We start from the raw sequence: 19,050 nt of genomic DNA on the forward strand, positions 1-19,050 counted from the left end.
CTTATCACCAAAATATCTTAAATTCCGTGTTTTAAAATATTTTCTGCTTTGTAATCACTTGAAAATGTTGACTTTTCTTAGTTTCTGGTTTTTCTTATTCCCAACTTTTCTCATTTTCTATATTGTTTTTAGCTGTATCTAAAATTTTGTTCTTAAGATGATACCTTCTCAGTCTTAATTTTCTACTGTCATTATACTTAAAACACATTTTAAGTTTTAAAATTAACTTCCATTAAATTCTGTATTAAAAATTATTCTTTTATATTCAGTTGGGAATGTCTTTTTAACAGCTGGGAAAGCTTATTAGCATTGTTATTTTTAAAAAGAAAACTATTAACATTTCTTAATTTATAGCTCATATAAAGCATTTCTTCATTTCATCGTAGATCAGAGGGACCATCTGGGAATCGTGACCTACACTACGGGAGGACAGGACATGCAGTGAATCTCTGATTAAGCTTAGGAATCTCATTTTTAATTCCACTTTCCAACTTTCTCCTTACTTAATTTTTCTATCAGTATAAATAATGACCATTGCTGTCCTTCTAACTACGTATCTTGTTAGAACAGAATTTTTCTGAAAAACAAATTTTAAATGTAAAACTCTGATCTATAACATTTAAAGCAGAAAGCATCAAACCCCATTTTTTGGTTTAATCACGCCACACACCTTTGTTTATGGAGTACCATACTTTGTTTATGGAGTACCTAGCTAAGCACTTTGCTTCTATTTTCATTGAATTGACAATATTTCAAATTCTTGGGGAGTACAAGTACCTTTACTCATGATTAGAACCCAAAAGGGCAGCCCCAAATGTTCCTTTGCTAGTTCCCAAAACATGGATGTATACATGATTAACCAGAGTCCTATTTAATTTTAGAGGAATGAGCCTTTAAGTTCACACAGTATTTCTAGTCATGAGTTTTTTACTAATTAGTGTCTGAATAAAACTAAAAGGAACCTCATGACTGCACATGCCAAATGATGCCATAATTAATATTCTAAAAGGGACTTTCTTTGTCATAGTCCAGTTGATGGATTTTTCCTGCGGGTGGGGTACCAGTCCCCATCTGCCTCTCAGAAGCACATTCAAATAATTTTTCTCTGGAGTTTCAGGCAGCACATAAAATTCCAGGCACTTTTATTAACTAATGTTAGTAGAAGAAACTATTTGCGATGTTTACTTTTTGAAATGTGTAAATACTATGGTATTTATTATTAATAGGTAAAAATAAATATGAATGCCAAGAAAGTTCATGAGGAAGGAAAAGGTAGAATATAATTCAGAATTAATTCTAATAAACAAATCTCTGACTTTAGGACTTTGAAACCTGTTCCATGAGTAGAATTAACCAAATTTGTAAATTCAGCATTTTTCTAAAATTTTAGCAAACAGCACTCTTAGGTATAACAGAAGTCATCAGTGTTCTATAGTTAACAGTTACAAACTAATGTGAGTACAATCTTGTGAACCGCCCTTGTCATTTAAATACATCAGAAAACTTGGTTTTTGAAAATAATGCCTTGGCCTTCTGGGTAAGATTCAGAATTGGGGAAATTAGAAAGGATCTGTAAATAAATTTAATGTTGATTTAATGAATAAAGAGCATCTAAATTTTTTAGTTATTTAATTTTTTTTCAAGATTTATTTATTTCAGAGAGAGAGGGAGCTCACACATGTAAGCGCATGCGGGGGATGGGCAGAGAAAGAGGAAGACAGACTCTGCGCCATTCAGGGAGTCCCTGCAGGGCTCAATCCCAAAACCTGAGCCAAAATCCAGAGTTTACCACTTAAGGGACTGAGACACCCAGGTGCCCCCAGAATATATATTTTTTAATCACAGGTTCCCTTCATGTGAAGGTAGGTTAAGAAATAATTTAATTCAATGACACCTGTGTTTCTGTCCCCATTCAAGAGTCTTTACCTTACTCTGTCCCTTTCTCTGATACTAGGTTATTATTAGGGCTAGAATCTTATGGACAGAGTAGAGAATTTAAGTTCAAGGTAATTGCATTTGTACCTTGATTTTACCACTAACTTCCTCGATGAATGTGAACCAGGCATTTGTAAGTTAAGCATCCTTAATATCTGGAATAGCCATTGATTTATTTTCCAGGAAGCTGGAAGAAACATTAGAGATTATCTAGAATAGGACCCTGATTTTGCAGAATCGGTTTCAGGAGAAGACTCAGAAGCATTGAGTAAAGGTGAGGAAGCCAAGATCTAGAGGATTTAAATAACCCAACTATGACTACTTAGCTCTTGGATAGGAGACAGAAAGCAGAGCCTGGGTTTTCTAACACCCGTCTCACTTATCTTTACATTATCGCAGTGTTGCTTCCCATAATGAAGGGTGTTTTCGTATCTTTTGAACATAAATATATGACAAGTTAAAACTCACTTTGTAGTGTACATGGCCATACAACTTATTTCCTATAAACCATTGTTTAAGGGATGAGATTTCGTACAAGGTGGTTGTCTTTGTTAGTGGTACAATAACGAGATTGGAAGGCAGACAGTGTTTAACTGCTAGGTTTCTCTCATTATTCTTACTGCATGACTACTTAACTAGAAATTATAATCAGAATATCACTCAGGTTGGACGCATCCACCTTTGCAAAGCAATCACCCTTCTTTTGGGGCACTTGTGTGGCTCAGTAGTTTAAGTGTCTGACTCTCAATTTCAGCTCAAGTCAGGATCTCAGGGTCATGAGATCCAGCCCCAAATTAGGCTCTACTCTCAGCACAGAGTCTGCTTGAGATCCTTTCTCTCCCTCTGCCTGTCCCCCTCCATCTCTCTAAAATACATACATACATACATTTTAAAAGCAAACAAACAAACAAACAAAAACCAGTGGCCCTCCTTTTGTCAAACCCCTCTAAAAATATTTTTTTCCTATTTACTCAAATTACAAAAAGAGATTATTCCTTTTTCTATACTTAAAAATAAGTACCAGGGAGGAAAATAAATTGTTTACTCATTAGTTGGTATATTTACTTCCTTGTATCCAATCTCATTCCATAAAAACAAACAAACAAACAAAAAACAGAGGTTCATACAGAGGCTTTAAATTATTAGTCTGTTATATGTAAACATTTTAAAAAATTTTTATTTAATAAGATTTTTTTCCTGAATATTTGAGGAGAAATGAGCCTGCATAGAAAGTTTTCAAAGGGAATATGGAAAGAGAGGGAGTAGGGAAGGGGAAGGCCACAGGGAAACTGCAGGTAACTACAGGCCATTCTGTCTGCTCACATTTGGGCTCAAAGATGACCCTACATTCATTGTCCGTTGCTTTACCTAGTTACCTTTGAATCACACCTGCAGTAGGTTTACAAAGAATTTTTTGAACTAAGAAGGAAAATGTGTAGGATGCCTACCCAAAACTTACTGATAAATTTCCTACTTGGTGCAAGGCACTATACTGAGTTCATGAACATGAAACCTGTTCCATGAGTAGAATTAGCCAAATTTGTAAATACAGCATTTTTCTAAAATTTTAGCAAACAGCACTCTTAGGTATAACAGAAGTCATCAGTGTGCTATAGTTAACAGTTACAAACTAATATGAGTACAATCTTGTGAACCGCCCTTGTCATTTAAATACGTCAGAAAACTGTAGATCTGTAGTAGAGAGAAAAAATCTGCAGATAATGAGATCCTGCTTTTTAATTTCCTCAAGGATCTTAGAAACTAATATGAAAAGAAGTCATAAAGAAAAATAAATTATAATAAAAAGGTTAAGTTGATTGATGGCATAAGAGAGAAGCTCATCTGAACACATCCAATGAGGAAGAGAAGGATCAGGGTAGAAGTGAACAGGAAAACACTTACGGATGTGGTAGAAGTTGAACTAAATTTCTAAGGTTGGTTGAAGATTTAAGTACACAAATGGGAAGTTTGAAGAGAAGCATATTTCAGTCAAAAGAAGTATTTTGAACAGGATAGTGAAAAAGCGTTGAGAATATAAAGTGAATAGCATTCAGTTTAACTAGAATAGTCAAATATTTTTTATCTCGGGTGAACTTTCCACTCTTTTTTCCCCCCTCCAAATTTATTAAGATATACTTGACATATAACACTGTGGGAGTTTAGGATGTACAACCTGATGAGGGAAATGATGACCACCATAAGATGCACCATCACCTAACAAAGTTACCTTTTTTGTGGGTTTTGTGGTAAGAACATTTAAGACCTTTCTCTTAGCAACTTTCAAAAATACAATAATACACTGTTGTTAACATTGTCGCCCTGCTACATATTAGATCCTCAGAACCCCAACCCTGCCCTTGGCAACCACCAATATACTCTGTTTCTGTGAGTTCAGGTTTCTTTTAGATTACACGTTTGTGAGATCATGCAGTATTTGTCTTCCTCTGCCTGATTTATTTCACTCGGCATAATCTTTTCAAGGTTTACTGGCGTTGTCACAAATGTCAGGATTTCTTTCTTCTTTTTTTTAATGACTATACACACACACACATCACATTTTTTAGCACTCTTATTTAGCGTCTATGTAGGTTATATTTATCAATATTTTCTGTTAGAAATTAAAACTGATCATTCTAAATTAATTATTAATTTATTTAAATAACCCTAATAACCTGGTACATTTTAATATAATTAATATACTATTATGAAAATAACTATATTTTCCAGAGCAAAACAATTTTTTAAATCTATTATCTAGAATAATAGAGGCAGCATTAATGGATGACCATATTTGCTTCTGCATTCAATCTGATGAAACATCGCACTCATCATGAATTTATGGAAACTTCGTTGTACATTCATAAAAATTTAAAAAGCTCATAAACATAGTGACTGCACAGTAGTACCCAGATCACACTTTAAGGCCTGCTGGATTAGAGAATATGTATAGGAAGTATTAATATATAGGCATAATGGGAGAAATGACTGGAATGTTCAGAAAGACTCATATCTATAAAACAGCAGAAGAGGAGAGGAATTCCACACATTGTTAGAAATAAGACCACTTTTCCGAACTTTAAAACCACATCAGATATCAACCTAACTTTCCAGACCATGCTGGTAAACATCTGGGAAGTAGAGATCTTATTTATTCTTATATCAGATATTGTTCCATCTTTTATAAAATACCTCAAGGGCATGCCAAAGGGATAAAAAAATTAGTGTGATGAATTCTGAACAGTTTGTCAACTCAAGATTCCTTCCTTACTACAGTTCTGACCGATCTAATTTGGAATGTTTAAAAAGGGAGCACACTGAATTACTTAAAAACAAACTATGTCCAATAACACTTCAGAAATTTGAGACTTGACCTTTGGCCAAAAAGCCAAATCTCTCTTTTTCTTTTACGGTTACTTTTATTGGACAAATCACATGTCAATAAAAGCACTCTTTACGGTGCCTAGGTGGCTCAGTGGTTAAGTGTCTGCCATCTACTCAGGTCATGATCCCAGGGTCCTGGGATGGAGGGCCCCCCCCACCGCCAGCCCCCACACACTGCCGCTTGGGATCTCTGCTTGGCGGGGAGTCTGCTTCTCTCCCTCCCTCTGCAGCTCCCCCTGCTTATGAAGGCATGCTCTCTCTCTATCTCTCTCTCTGTGTCAAATAAATAATTAAAATCTTGGGTGTGGGGATAATAAATAAATAAATAAAAGCACTCTTTACCATCCAACTTTTAAAAGGATGACTCCAACCCAGAAAGCACAATCCTTAGGCATGATCCTGAAGTAAAAACATTTTGAACTCTGAACTTTAACTCTAACTAATGCTTTGTTTCCTCTCCTCAGGGAAAAAAAAAAAAGAAAAAAAAAGTAATAATAATGTAAGGGAGAATTCAGCGAGTAGGCCAGTAGGGGGAACTGTTATTCAACAAATAATAGTAGGACTGAGCTTTTCCCTGGCAACAAGCACAGACCTTAGTCAGGTAGATTCTCCATGGTTTAACTTTGTGATGAGCCAACTGATAAAGAGTCTCCCATTGTTTTTCCTTGATGATTTTCTTGACCTGACTTAAAAAGGCACATTTCCTCATGGTCAAAGGAAGAACCTATTTCCAATATGGTTAAAGGTTATGACTCTGACTGGAGGCAGTGATATTAGAATATTAAGATCTAATGAAGACTGAAAAAAAAAATCTGATGAAGACTGATAAATCCCATATAATAATTGGCAGTTTGACCAGTTGTGATTCCCTATGCTAGTTTCTGATTGCCAGAAATCAGAAAGCCTTGCATTGATTAAAGCTTTCTAAGGCAGAGTTTCTGAAACCAGGCACAAGGACCACCTACATCAAAATCTCCAGAAGAGCTTATTGAAAATGTAAATTCTAAGGTCCCACCCAACCTACTGAATTAGAATCTCTGGCAGTTGAACACAAGAATACACATTTTTAAAAATGTTCTTTCAAGTGGTTTTTATATATGACAAAGTAGAGTAACCATTTTTGTATTTTTATCATATTTTTCAGAGCAGGGAATAGAAAGGTAACATAAAACACTGACTGGTTAATATTAGTATAAAAGGAGTTTACTCCTTAAGCCTCTTTCTAATGACCCTCCACTTGCCTAGAGACAGAGCTGGTGGGGGAGAAATTGAAGACACAGAGACATGGAATTCTTAAGAATCAAGAACCCAAGATTTCACATTGTAATCAACAGCAGTGTCAGAAACGATCAGCCTTTCTCTGAGTCTATACCATAGTATGCCTGATGGAAATCAGGAACTTAGGAAAAAAGGAAGCCTCTTGCTTTTCAAGCATGTGCCACAAAATAAACACTTCGAAGGTTTAAATCTTATGTAAAATGATAAACAACATATTTTGGGTTTGCTTCTTGATTTTTATAATTTAATGCTTAACTATGTCACAAGCTTAATGCTTGTGACAGATCAGATGTGGCTCATCCTACCTGTACTTTATAGCATTTTTAAAAGGCTGAATATAAGAGGTAAGTAAATAGAGGCTAATATATTGACTTCAAAATATTTAAGGTCAGAAGATTTGCTTAGGAGAAGAGGAAAAATGAAACACCAGGAATTTAAAATAAAAGGCCATGAAGAAAGTTACTCATTTGTTTAAATAAGAAGCCAAAAAAGGGTGGGGGAGCAGGAGGAGTTAAGAGAGGTCATTTGTTCAACTAAAGCAGACATCATAGCTAGACAAATACTGTATGATTTCATTTATATGTAGAATCTAAAAAGCAAAACCAGCAAACAACAGAACAGAAACAGACTCAGATGCAGAGTATCTCATAGATACAACCTGATGGTTGCCAGGTGGGAGGGAAGTGCAGGATGGATGGAATAGTGGAAGAGGACTGAGAACTACCCAGGGGCCCCTGGGTAGCTCAGGTCATTAAGCCCCCGACTCTTGATTTCGACTCAGGTCATGGTTGTCCTAGTCATGAGATCAAGTCCTGCTCAGGCTCCCCACTCCAGCAGGGAGTCAACTTGAGATTCTCTCTCTCTCTCTGTCTCCCTACCCCTGCTCCCACACACTCTCTCTCTCTCTCCTCCTCCTGCTCTAAAATAAATAAATAAAATATTTTAAAATAATAATAAAAAAGAACTACAGTCTTCCTGTTATAAAATAAACAGAACGTGGGGATCTAATGTTCAGCTTAGGGGATATAGTCGGTAACATCGTAACTACTTTATATGGTGACAGATGGTAACTAGATTTATAGTGGTGATCATTTCCTAATGTATATAAATATCAAATCACTACATGCTACATTGGAAACTAAAATAATATTGTATGCCAATTACACTTCAATTAAAAAAATTTCAAGGTGAACACATCTCCACCTTCAAAGCAAAAGATGAATGAATGAATGAATGAATGAATGAATTATACTTTAAATCTACCCTTGTCCTTTCTGTCTACAAACAATGTGTGAGAAATTTCTTCATATACTATCTGTCATTATCCCCTGCATGTGTACATATTCCTTGCAGGTTCAAAGGAGGTAGAAAATAAATGAGTGACATTGCTGCTGGCAGTAACTGATCACGAAAAGGTTTTCATTTAGTGGAAAGATTATAGGGGGAAAGAATCTACGAAAGTATATTTACCTTACAGTGGACCAAAAAATAAATTCTTAGTGAAAAAAATAGAGTTCAATCCCTATGCTAGGGGAAATTTTTTTAAATTGAAGGGGGACAATAAGGGTGAGAGGGTAGTTCGTTGAACTAAACCAGGCACAGTGCCTAACAAAATACAGAGAAGGTTACTTTTTAATGGGTCAGATGTTCTAAAACCATGCTAAATATGATTGTCTGCTTAGGGCAAGGATACATTTATGAGCCATTAAAGAAATTTAAGGTGTCTTCTTTAGGTTTCTCTTTGGCTATATCCCTATCCTGCATTATTGTATCTTCATTTTTCATCTCTAAATTAAACATTCAAAACACTGGAAAAGTGAGGGAACTCCTTCTTTAAGAGACAAAGTTTTCAAGTTTTTGTACTCTTTAAAATATTCTTCACCCTGGTGAGGTCGAGAATTATAAAGAATGTGAATATTACCCATTCTAAAATCTCAGCTCTTAAAACAACAAATGTGGTCTTACCACATCAGTATAAGTGAAGAAAAGATAATTGCCAATTTAATGCTGTAAAGATTCAACTGTAGATCATTAAGGAAGCTTTCGAGAATTAACATTGAAACTAAAGACAATAAATGTTAATAATTATTACAAACATTTATTGAGCAGTCTTCACATTCAAGAAACTATTCTAAGTAATTGATATATGTTAACGCTTTTAATCTTTACAGCCATCTTTTGTTATTTTCCTCATTTTCAGCTAGTACATGGAGAGGTTAAATAATTTTCCCAAAGCCATACAGTCTGTATATGGATTCATACCCAATTTTTATTACAGAGTCCATGCTACTATATAGTTACCAAAATTCCCTGTTATCATGGAGTCTCCATCTTATCAAGGTAATGATGTGGAAATCCTTAAGTTCATAGAGACTCCTCTTTATGATTTTCTCTGAAGGCTTAATGAAAAGTTTCAAGCTGAATTCTGAGTTTGACAGAAAGTTCAAGGCCATGGACTTGCCTAATGTTGTAAGCAACAGAACTTCTTTTAAGGGTGCCTGAAACCATGATCAATGACTTTAAACATGATTCCTGTTACCTAGAAAATAAAATCTTATTAATTAAAGACTTACTGCATACCTAATCGGGGAGCCAAAGTTTACTCTTGCACTAGCCATGAAAGAACTGGAACTGAATGAATAGCATAAGTAAAATTTTAAGGAGAAATATTTAACTTACTCATTAAGATGCATATTACATTTTAGAATTTTTAAAGCATGCATTTGCATATAATTAATATGTCTGTTATAAATGAGTCACATCTTTCCTTAGCCTGAGCTCAGTAAAACCTCTGCTTAGTAATTTTGGTAGCAGTTCCATAGTTTGAATTATCAAGTTATAAAACCCCATGTAAATTAAAATGTCCTATAAGTCCATTTTTTAACTGATTCAGATGGACTCTTTCCAATTAATATGATTATGTATTCCTAAAGTGCTAGCTTCAAACCTATTTAACACTTTCTTAGCAATTTTGTTGGAATGCTATTATGCCATTAATTATTTGATGCTTTTCTTCCCCCATGGTAAATAGTTAAACATATTGTACAATATTTATGGCAAAACATTGTATACATACATATCATGTTATAATAATTTGATCTCTATTAAGTCATGTATAACCTATTCTTTTAAAACATGAGCTAATGATGATAAGCAAGTTTTTCCTGGTCCAATTTATTGTTCTGTCTTATATATGAATTCACATATAATTTCTTACTACACTATGTGCTTTAAAGACTTGGCATTGCTTTATAGAGTGCATACCTCATTATTACATTTTGCATGACAAAATCATGAATGAGAAAAATCATTTTCATCATTCACTTGACCTTACAAGTGGACAATTAAGATGAAGAAAAAAACGGTTTAGGTAGTTTTATATGTGACCATTCTGATACATGATATTGGCAACTCGTTTCCAAAGTAAAATTATTAATGTATCTAACCTAGGCAATTTATTACATAAAATTTTTCAAAAGAAAGGTAACTACTACATCAGAATATGATATATATTTTTTAAAATATATTCTGTGGAATAACTATTTAGATATGTAGCCCCAGAATGTACTATTTTCCATAACTACTTGAAGTAATTGGTGTTCTACATTGAGGGCAATAAGCCCTTTGGACATTTCTTTATGTCTTAATTATTTGTTTCAGTATTACATGAAAATGAATTTTGTGAGACACATGGAACATAGATTGCTTCTGGTAAAGGCAAGATAACCTCAACATTCAGAAAACTCTACAATAAGTTTTTCTGGAAATATATATCTGATGCTTAAAATTAAAAATACTTGCTATTATATGGGGCTTAAGGAAGATTATATGACTTTGAAGGGAAAAAACCCAGTATATTAATTGTTAATGTCTTTTACATAGCCAAATGCATATATCTTCCAATGGAAATCTTTTAACTTTGTTTCCAAAGTTAAATACACTTTTCAAAATAAAATATAGTTGTTATCTATCATGTGTGATATTTGGGGAAATGTTGGTCTGTAGTTCCCTCTTTTCATTTAAGGCCAAAATGATAAAGGCATAAGCTAGAGTTGGATTGGTGTTTGATCATCAAAAGTTTATTGAATGCCTACTGTGAGTACAACATTGTGTTAGGTATGTTAGATGTATGCTTCTTTGTTTTAAATGCCTGTCTCTGGTTCATTTACTTAATTGTACTCTGGATGCTAAATATATTGAGATTATTTAAAGTGCAATTTTTTCAGGTCAAGCCTAAGTGCTTGCGTTTGTACAGAATTGGAGACCAAAATTGGAGCACTCACCACCATAGATGAGGTATTGAAATAGGGAAGCTGCCCATAAGGCAGAGTTACTGCATGAGAAGAAAATACGGCCACAATGAAATCCTAAGAAACACATTAGAAAAAGAGATATCCTAGAGGTTGCAGGGACTGTTTCTTCCTCACCCCACATGGACCTCATGGCTCTTCTTTTTCTTCACAGTCCCACCTGGTTGGCTTGATTCCCACTCTTCAAGCTCCTGTGAGACCACTCAACCTTTCCCTTCTAGCTTCCAGTAGTGTGACAGTTCTACTGTCTCTTTCTCAGAGCTAGAAGTCCTGCAAACTAGGCCCACATATCTGCTGAGCTATAGAACTGACTTCAGTATTTTCCTCCCCAAATTTCCTCCTCATATTTTTACTCTACTCCTTCTGTTAGTTCCATTTAACCCAGATATTTAAGAGGGCCTAGACTCCTCCCTCTCCTTCTTCCTTCCTAATCAGCCACTTTACACAATTATTATATTTTACTAATATTAGTTAAAATCTGATATTTGACACTGTTCCAGGACCTGGAACAGCAGTGTGTCAATGATCACTGCTTTCTTTAGAATAAATGATGGAATTGGAAATTTGTTATATTTCTCTTTCTGTCTCAGAGTCTTCCTTTGCCTCTTTCTCACCAGGCCCTGCACCAGGATGTTCTGAAACACTGTGTAATTAAAGTCTCCTGATCCCAGTATTAGCAACTCCTCCTCACCATTCCCCACATTGCTGCCAAATGAGGTTTTTGAAATGGAAACACAATCATGCACCGCCTTCAGAATGTCACAGAACAAAGTCTAGATTCTTTGGTGTGGTGTAGAAGCCTGAAGGCGTGTAAGAGCCTGCATTATTTACTTTAAGCCTGCAATTACAACTTCACCTCTTTCCTTTACAGGTATCTTGTGATGTAGTCAAAGTTCTCTAAAGGTGTTTCCTTACCCCCACTTTCCCCAAACACCACCACTACTCACCTTGGGGCTTGACTCTATTCTCTCATTCTCTCTGTTCTCTGCCTGCTGCTCAGCTTTCTTTATGTCATTTACCTGCTAAATTCCTATCATCTTGCAAAGGTCAATTTTATACATCCCCTTTGTGTAACCTCTACTCGGGCTGTCAAATAGAGTAGTTTTACTTTGTCTTCTTTATTATGACAATTACTACATTATGTTATGAATGATTTCTCATGTTTATCTCCCATGCTAGTAAGAAATATATTGATATTCCTTAAACTTTGGTATCCTTGTCCCCATCATGGCATATAAACCACCATCAGGGGTTAAGAAATGTTGAACAAATGAATGAATGAACAAATAACTACTATCCAAAACCCTGGGAGTCAATAAGAGTAGAGTTTTAATTTAATTTAATTTTAATTTATTTGTTATTATTAAATAATAATTACAACAACATCGAGCACTTATTTTGTGTTAAGCATTATACGTATTTTATTTAGTTCTTAAAATAACCCCGCGAGATCTCTTTGTCTCTGACTTACAATGAGGAACCAAGGCTAAAGGAAATGAAGTGCTATATCCATGTCTTATAGGTAGTAAATTGTGGGGATTTGAACAACATCTGCTGTACTCCATAGTTGCAGTTCTAAACCATATGCTCATGTGTGAACTATGTCTAAGGGATTATGCATGATCCATCTCTCTTATATTAATAAATAATGTGTGTTACAATAATGGTGGTTCCTAATTCAAAGTAGTGTATTAGGATATATAGTCAGACTCTTCCCCCAGATTTCCATATAATTTTCTCCTTTATTTCCTTCAGTGCTTTACTGACATGCCATCTCCTCCAAAAGAATCTGCCCTGTGAGATAACAACCTCACCCCTTATCACATCAGACTCTAGTCCCTTACCCTGCTTTATTGGTCCTCATTCCTCATAGTGTTAACACCTAGAGGTTGTTTATACTTTTGTTACTGTTTGTTTGTTTTTTTCCCCTGTCTCCTGCCATGGTAATATAAGTTCTTGGCAAGCAGGGACTTTGCATTGTCTGTAGCCCTAGCAGAGGACCAACCCCAGAGTACCCACATAATAAATAGTTGTTGAATGAATAAAAAACTGGTCACCATACTGTATGCCAAGCCATATGAGATGAAGCAAGTACATTCTTTTAAAAAAAATTATAAAAATCCAAGTTTATGGTACTGTAAATTGAAGAATCAATTGGTTTAAAACTCTTTACTTTGAAATAATTATAGATTTACAGGAATTTGAAAAAAAAAACAAAAAGAAAAAAGAAACAAAAACCTAAAGAGGAATCCTGTTCATCTTTCGGTGTAGTAAATTTTTATTTTGTAGAGGGACTTAGACCATGATCTCCTTATATGTAAAGATCCCTAGGGCACTTAAAATACAATTTTATTTCTGTGCATGTTTTCAAGAGAATGTTGAAATAGAACTCAAGCAGCAACTGCACTCTGGAACTCAATGCCTAATTCACTAAATGTACCAACTGAATAGGCTCTCCTTAGTATTCATTCACAGTTATAAAATTGCCAGTATATTTGTAAAAATAAATTTCACAGTTATTGTATTTGCAACTGGTGGCTGGCAGTGTTCATGATCTGCTTTCCTTAACAACCGTGATTAAATCACCAAAAGAGATTCACACTGTGGACCCTTTGCCTTCTCTCTCATAAGCAGTGTCCTCTGAAATCATTATAACAAGAACAAATAGTAACCTTCTCATATAAAGCTCTACAGTGGTGGAGAAAATGTGGAAAGATTTCTCCATGGCATTTTCTCTACCTGCTCCGTCAGCTATAATCTCAAGATGATTTTTGAAATACGTTTTGAAAAAAAAAAAAAAAGCAAAATTTATTTTATAGTTAAGTAATAGTTTGTAAATGTCTTCTATGTTTTCTACCTATTATTTTGATGGTATTCAAGAAAATAAAATCACTTCCATGATGTTCTGCTCTAACATATAGGAAAATCATCTGTCTCTTTGACATTGTCAAGTTAATGGAAAATATGGCCCTTGCTACCTTTTGCCCTTTAAATGTCAGTTATTGAAAGAAAGTATTTCTTTTCCATATTAAGAGAATTTTTAAAATATTTATCCAATTGTTTTCACTCTTCTGCCTGTCCTCTCTAGCCATATTTATTTGGCAAACATGAGAAAAAAGCATGAATGAGGAACTTCTCCTAACAAAGAATAATATTTATTAAGCATATCATGTTCCAATGCCTTTAATTTTAGATGTCATTTTGATTGATTCTGTGTTCTTTCTATGGAATGCAATATATGTGAAGTGCAAAATCGTTTGTAATTAGGGCACAAAAGACAGATCAAATTATTTCACACAAACACATTATATTTTATGTTATTTGACAAATACAGAGTTGATATGAAAAAAATGTATTTCATTCATTTTGCTAAGAATTTAAACTGTTCATACCATGATAAAATCCTTAGTCATCAGCATTCTTCAGTGTCAACTCAGTAGAATGTGTTTCATAACTGGACATCTTGTAATACCCACAAGGAGGAGGAACCATTTTTTAAAAATTGGTGAATGATTGTATTGTCATTCATTCATACATTAACAAATGTTTATCAAATCTTTATCTGTGTTAGGAGCTGGGACTCTATTAGGTGATATATCCTCTGCTTTTAAGAATCCAGAGTCTTTTTGAGGGGATAAGCAACCAAACTATCAATTAACCATAACTATGATGATTTCATGATTTGGTTACCTTTTAATAATATGACCTCAATTTGCAGACAAAACAGCCACGTTTTCTAGGCTTCCTTTAAAGGAATATACTCTCTGAAAGTGGTATTTCTCCAGCTTTTCCAGGCATTCAAGTCACCTTGGGCACACAGGTTCCAAACCTTCCATTCCAGGGGGTGCTGGGCCAAGGAATCAGTAAGAATAAGTGCCCACGGTGATCTGGGGTGGAAAAACTTACTAGTATATTGCACTTTTTCACTTTCTATTCCTTTATATTGCTAATACTCTGTTACTATCACTGCTGTAAGAGGAGCTCTTTATTGCCTTCTGGATAATGTCCAAAGAGCTTAGCCCAGTGCAGGAGGTTCTCCATGATTCAATCCTGAACACTGTGCTGTCCCTGCCTCCATGCTTCCAAACACGCTGTTTCCTCTGTTTCAAATGCTTTCTTCCTCCTGATTTAACCAGAAAAAAGCATCTCTCTTTGAAATTCACCTTAACTACCTCTCTTCCTACAAGTCTTTTTCAAACCCTCACCAGCCAGCTGTATTGATTGCTTCCTCCTTGAAGTCACATTCCACGCATCTATGTCATATCATTGTTCACCCAGTATGAACCATATGTTTTCACGTTTGCCTTGTCTTCTAAATTTTATAGGCTCCATGACAGCTCCTAGCAACTATATGGTGCCTGGAATATAGTAGACAATTAATTAAATGTTTATTGAAATGTAAAAGTGCCAAACTTATAGTTTAAAAATCTTTGGAAGTGTTTTTTTTTTAATGATATAATTCACTATAAAAGATAATCTTTAGATTGACTTTTAAATTAAAAATAATTTTTTATAATTTGAAATGTCAATATAGTTAGTAGCTCATCCCATTTGTAACTTTTTAATATTTACTAACAGTCTTTCTGTGGACACAAAGTCACCCCCCAGTGACAGAGAATTTTCTGGAAATCTTATGCTTATTCTCCTGTATCTCACCAATTAGGGATATTCTGAGCTTGCAGCAAACATATTAGAGAAAGTCTGATCTGGGGTGTAAAACATAATTTTAAACATAAACCAAACTGATAAGGAAAACAAAAGCTGAGAAGGTCAGTTATAACAAACTTAGGAAAGATTTCATATTTTGAAAGGGGACTTACAAGGCAACTTATTAAAACATAGGTCATAGAATTTATAAATTCTTAAAGATTATCTATCAAGAATGTAATTTGGTGGGCGCCTGGGTAGCTCAGTGGGTTAAAGCCTCTGCCTTTGGCTTAGATCATGATCTCCGAGTCCTGGAATCAAGTCCCACATTGGGCTCTCTGCTCAGCGGGGAGCCTGCTTCCTCCTCTCTCTCTCTTTCTCTCTCTCTGCCTACTTGTAAAATAAATAAAATATTAAAAAAAAAAAAGAATATAATTTGGCGGGGGGCGGGGGAAGGTGTGGAGACAGAGAGTGAACAAGTGAAGGGCAGAGGGAGAGAGAGAGAATCGAAAGCAGCCTCCATGCCCAGCACAGAGCCTGACATAGGGCTTGAAGTCAGGATCCTAAGATCACGACCTGAGCCAAAATCAAGAGTCAGATACTTAACCACCTGAGCTACCCAGGCGCCCCAAGAATGTAAATATTTATATATAGCAAGGAGAATGAATCCAAGTCAGATTCTAAAACACTGAACATGCTAAAATTATAGGAGGCACTGAATGAAGATTTTACTTGGCTCAAGAATAGAACATCTTCCTGAGGAAAAAGAGATATTTTATCAGATTATGTTTGGCTGTTTCTATGGGGAATATTTCAAATGCAAAGCATTGGAAAATATTTAAAAGATAAATATAAACATTTACCAAAGTAACCAGTACTGTTTTCCCAGTTTAGAAAGTTAAACCATTCCTGATGAGGTGTTTTGAGCTTTGCAGTAGTTAATTTGGGCAAGAGAAAGCAAAAGCATTTCTTCTAACTTGAAATTTTTCTCTGAGAGATCAAAGAAAAAAATACGACTCTTTTATTAGTGGTTGTGGAAGAACATTTGAAAACTTTTCATTACTTTGTAGAAACAAATTACATATAAACTTTACTCATTTGTTATAAACAAGCTGTATTTATTGCCTTCCTGCTTTTATCTAAGGCATTCTACCTTTATATTAATACCCAAGGTTTTTAAATTGTATAATGGAAACCAGATAAAGAATTGTGGGGAGGGGGAACCATTTCCATTTGACTGATTCTAAGATTTGACTTAGTTGTAATTTGCATCTATTTTAAACTCTATTATGAAATACAAAATATATTTCCTGTGGGTCTGAGAGCATGTGTGTGAATATGTATGCATCAATGGAGGAGAGGGGAGGTTGAAAGAAGATTTTTGGAGGCAAATATCAGGGCTTTGAGATCTAGCATTTGGAGCATTAACTTATCTTTAAAAGCTCTGTAAGTAGCACACCTACCTCTGTAAAGATCACAATTTCAATTGATAACAAGAAAATGAAGTTTTTAAAATTAAAATTATGAACACTTTCTTACTGTGTTATTTAAAGGATTTAGAAGGATGTTGACAAGAGAGATAATGCTCTTGATCAGAGAAAAATCCTGAAATGAAAAGCACAAATACTCTGAGAGATTTATGGAGACCATAACCTCAGGTCAAAGCCCATGTTTATATTCCTAGTCTTTTTTTTTTTTTTTTACAGACTCCACCAAGTCATTTCTTCTTCAGTCGGGTATTTTATTCGCTCACAGTATTAGGCTCTTTAAAGAGCACAGCAAACTGAGGCTTTTTATGATACTAACTTACACCTACCCACCCTTGAAAAGTTGCTTGGTTTACGTTTTTAAGTCTAGTTGCTTTCTGTTTAAAGCTGAAAAAAAAAAAAACACTTCTGCTTTTGGAAATTTGGCAGCATGTATTCCATGAATGGCATGGAAGTGCTAGGATAGAATTACCCTGCCACAAACAGTCCCCTGACCGTCCATGTCTCTGGCGGTCTAACCTCAAGATTTAATGACCAGCCATGTAGAAGGCTGTCTTTCTGGGCGGTGGAGTGAGGGGAGTCATTTTTCCCTATTTCCTCTCTAGGTAACACTCTATTGCAGTTATGTATATATATTTTCTAGCAGAAAATGGGATATATAATATGCTTTCAATAAATGCTTGTTAATCCATTCCAGAAATATTTAATTAATTGCCAAAATTCACAAAGCATTCAATGATGAGATTGCTTCTTTGAATCTGATGTTGTTCTTAGTGCTTTTAATATCGGCTTATTTTCTTTCTCCATTGATTAGGTTTCAGACACATACCAGTGTGAATTATGTTGAAGAAATGAAATTATGTGATCTATTTCTGAGTATTGTTTATAATTAAATTCTCTCCATATATCTTTTCTTCTAATTTTAAGATATAAGCACAGTTATTTTATGTCAAAATCAGAAAACTGAAGTCTTAACATGTTCATTTAATTTAAAGGAATAAAGCTCTAAGAATCTCTATGTGTCCAGCAAGCTTCCCAGAGTTGACAGTCAGCTGTTATTAATAATTTCTGTCAATTGTGGCAACTATGGCGATGATTCCACAAACTGCAGGAATGTAAGAGCTGATGATATACTTTCTGTCTCAGAGACTATGGTGTCTTACTTCTGTAACATAAATCTAATTACAGATTCACCTCATGACAGAAAAGTAAAGTGTTCCTATGAAAGTCTTTGTAAGCCAAAATGGCATAAAGCAGAGTATACTTTGCTTTCTGAAAACTGTGTTATACCACATTACTTTTTTTTTAATTGAAGTATACTTGACATACAATAATACTATATTAGTTTTAGGTGTATAACATAATGATTTGGCAATTACATACATTATGAAATTCTTACCACCAAAACTGTAGTTACCATTGGTCACCATATAAAGTTTCTACAGTATTATTGACTATATTCCATATATTGCACTTTTCATCCTAATGACTTATTTATTTTATGACAAGAAACTTGTACCTCTTAATCCCTTTCACCTATTTTGCCTATCTCCTCAATTCCTCCTTTGGACACCACCAGTTTTTTCTTTGTATTTATGAATGTTTGTTTTTATTTATTCTTTTTTTTTTAGATTTTTAGATTTTTTAGATTCTGCATATGAGTGAAATCATACAGTACTTGTCTTTTTCTGTTTGACTTTTTTCACTTAGTATAATACACTCTATCCATGATAGATAGATATAATACACTCTATCCATCCACATTATTGCAAATGGCAAGTCATCTTTTAATGACTAAGTAATATTCCATTGTGAATATATAACTCATCTTCCTCATCCATTCACCTATGGATGGACATGTATATTGCTTCCAGATTTTGGCTATTGTAGACAATACTGCAATAAACACAGGGGATGCCACTTTTATATATATACAAGTGAAAATCCTCTTCATATTTCTTTCAGTTAGCAAAAACAGATACTACTGTAGGTCTTTCAAAAAAGCAAAGAGG

The 19,050-nt window shown here is 34.6% G+C and overlaps 1 protein-coding gene across 4 annotated transcripts in view; it reads left to right on the plus strand.

The window, feature by feature from the left end:
- MAGI2 (membrane associated guanylate kinase, WW and PDZ domain containing 2) overlaps positions 1–19,050 on the plus strand; it is a 1,345,167-nt gene that overhangs the window by 449,021 nt on the left and 877,096 nt on the right. The window lies entirely within an intron of this gene.

The sequence above is a fragment of the Mustela nigripes genome, chromosome 4, assembly GCF_022355385.1.
Source record: "Mustela nigripes isolate SB6536 chromosome 4, MUSNIG.SB6536, whole genome shotgun sequence".
In the NCBI taxonomy this organism is placed as follows: Eukaryota; Metazoa; Chordata; class Mammalia; order Carnivora; family Mustelidae; genus Mustela; species Mustela nigripes.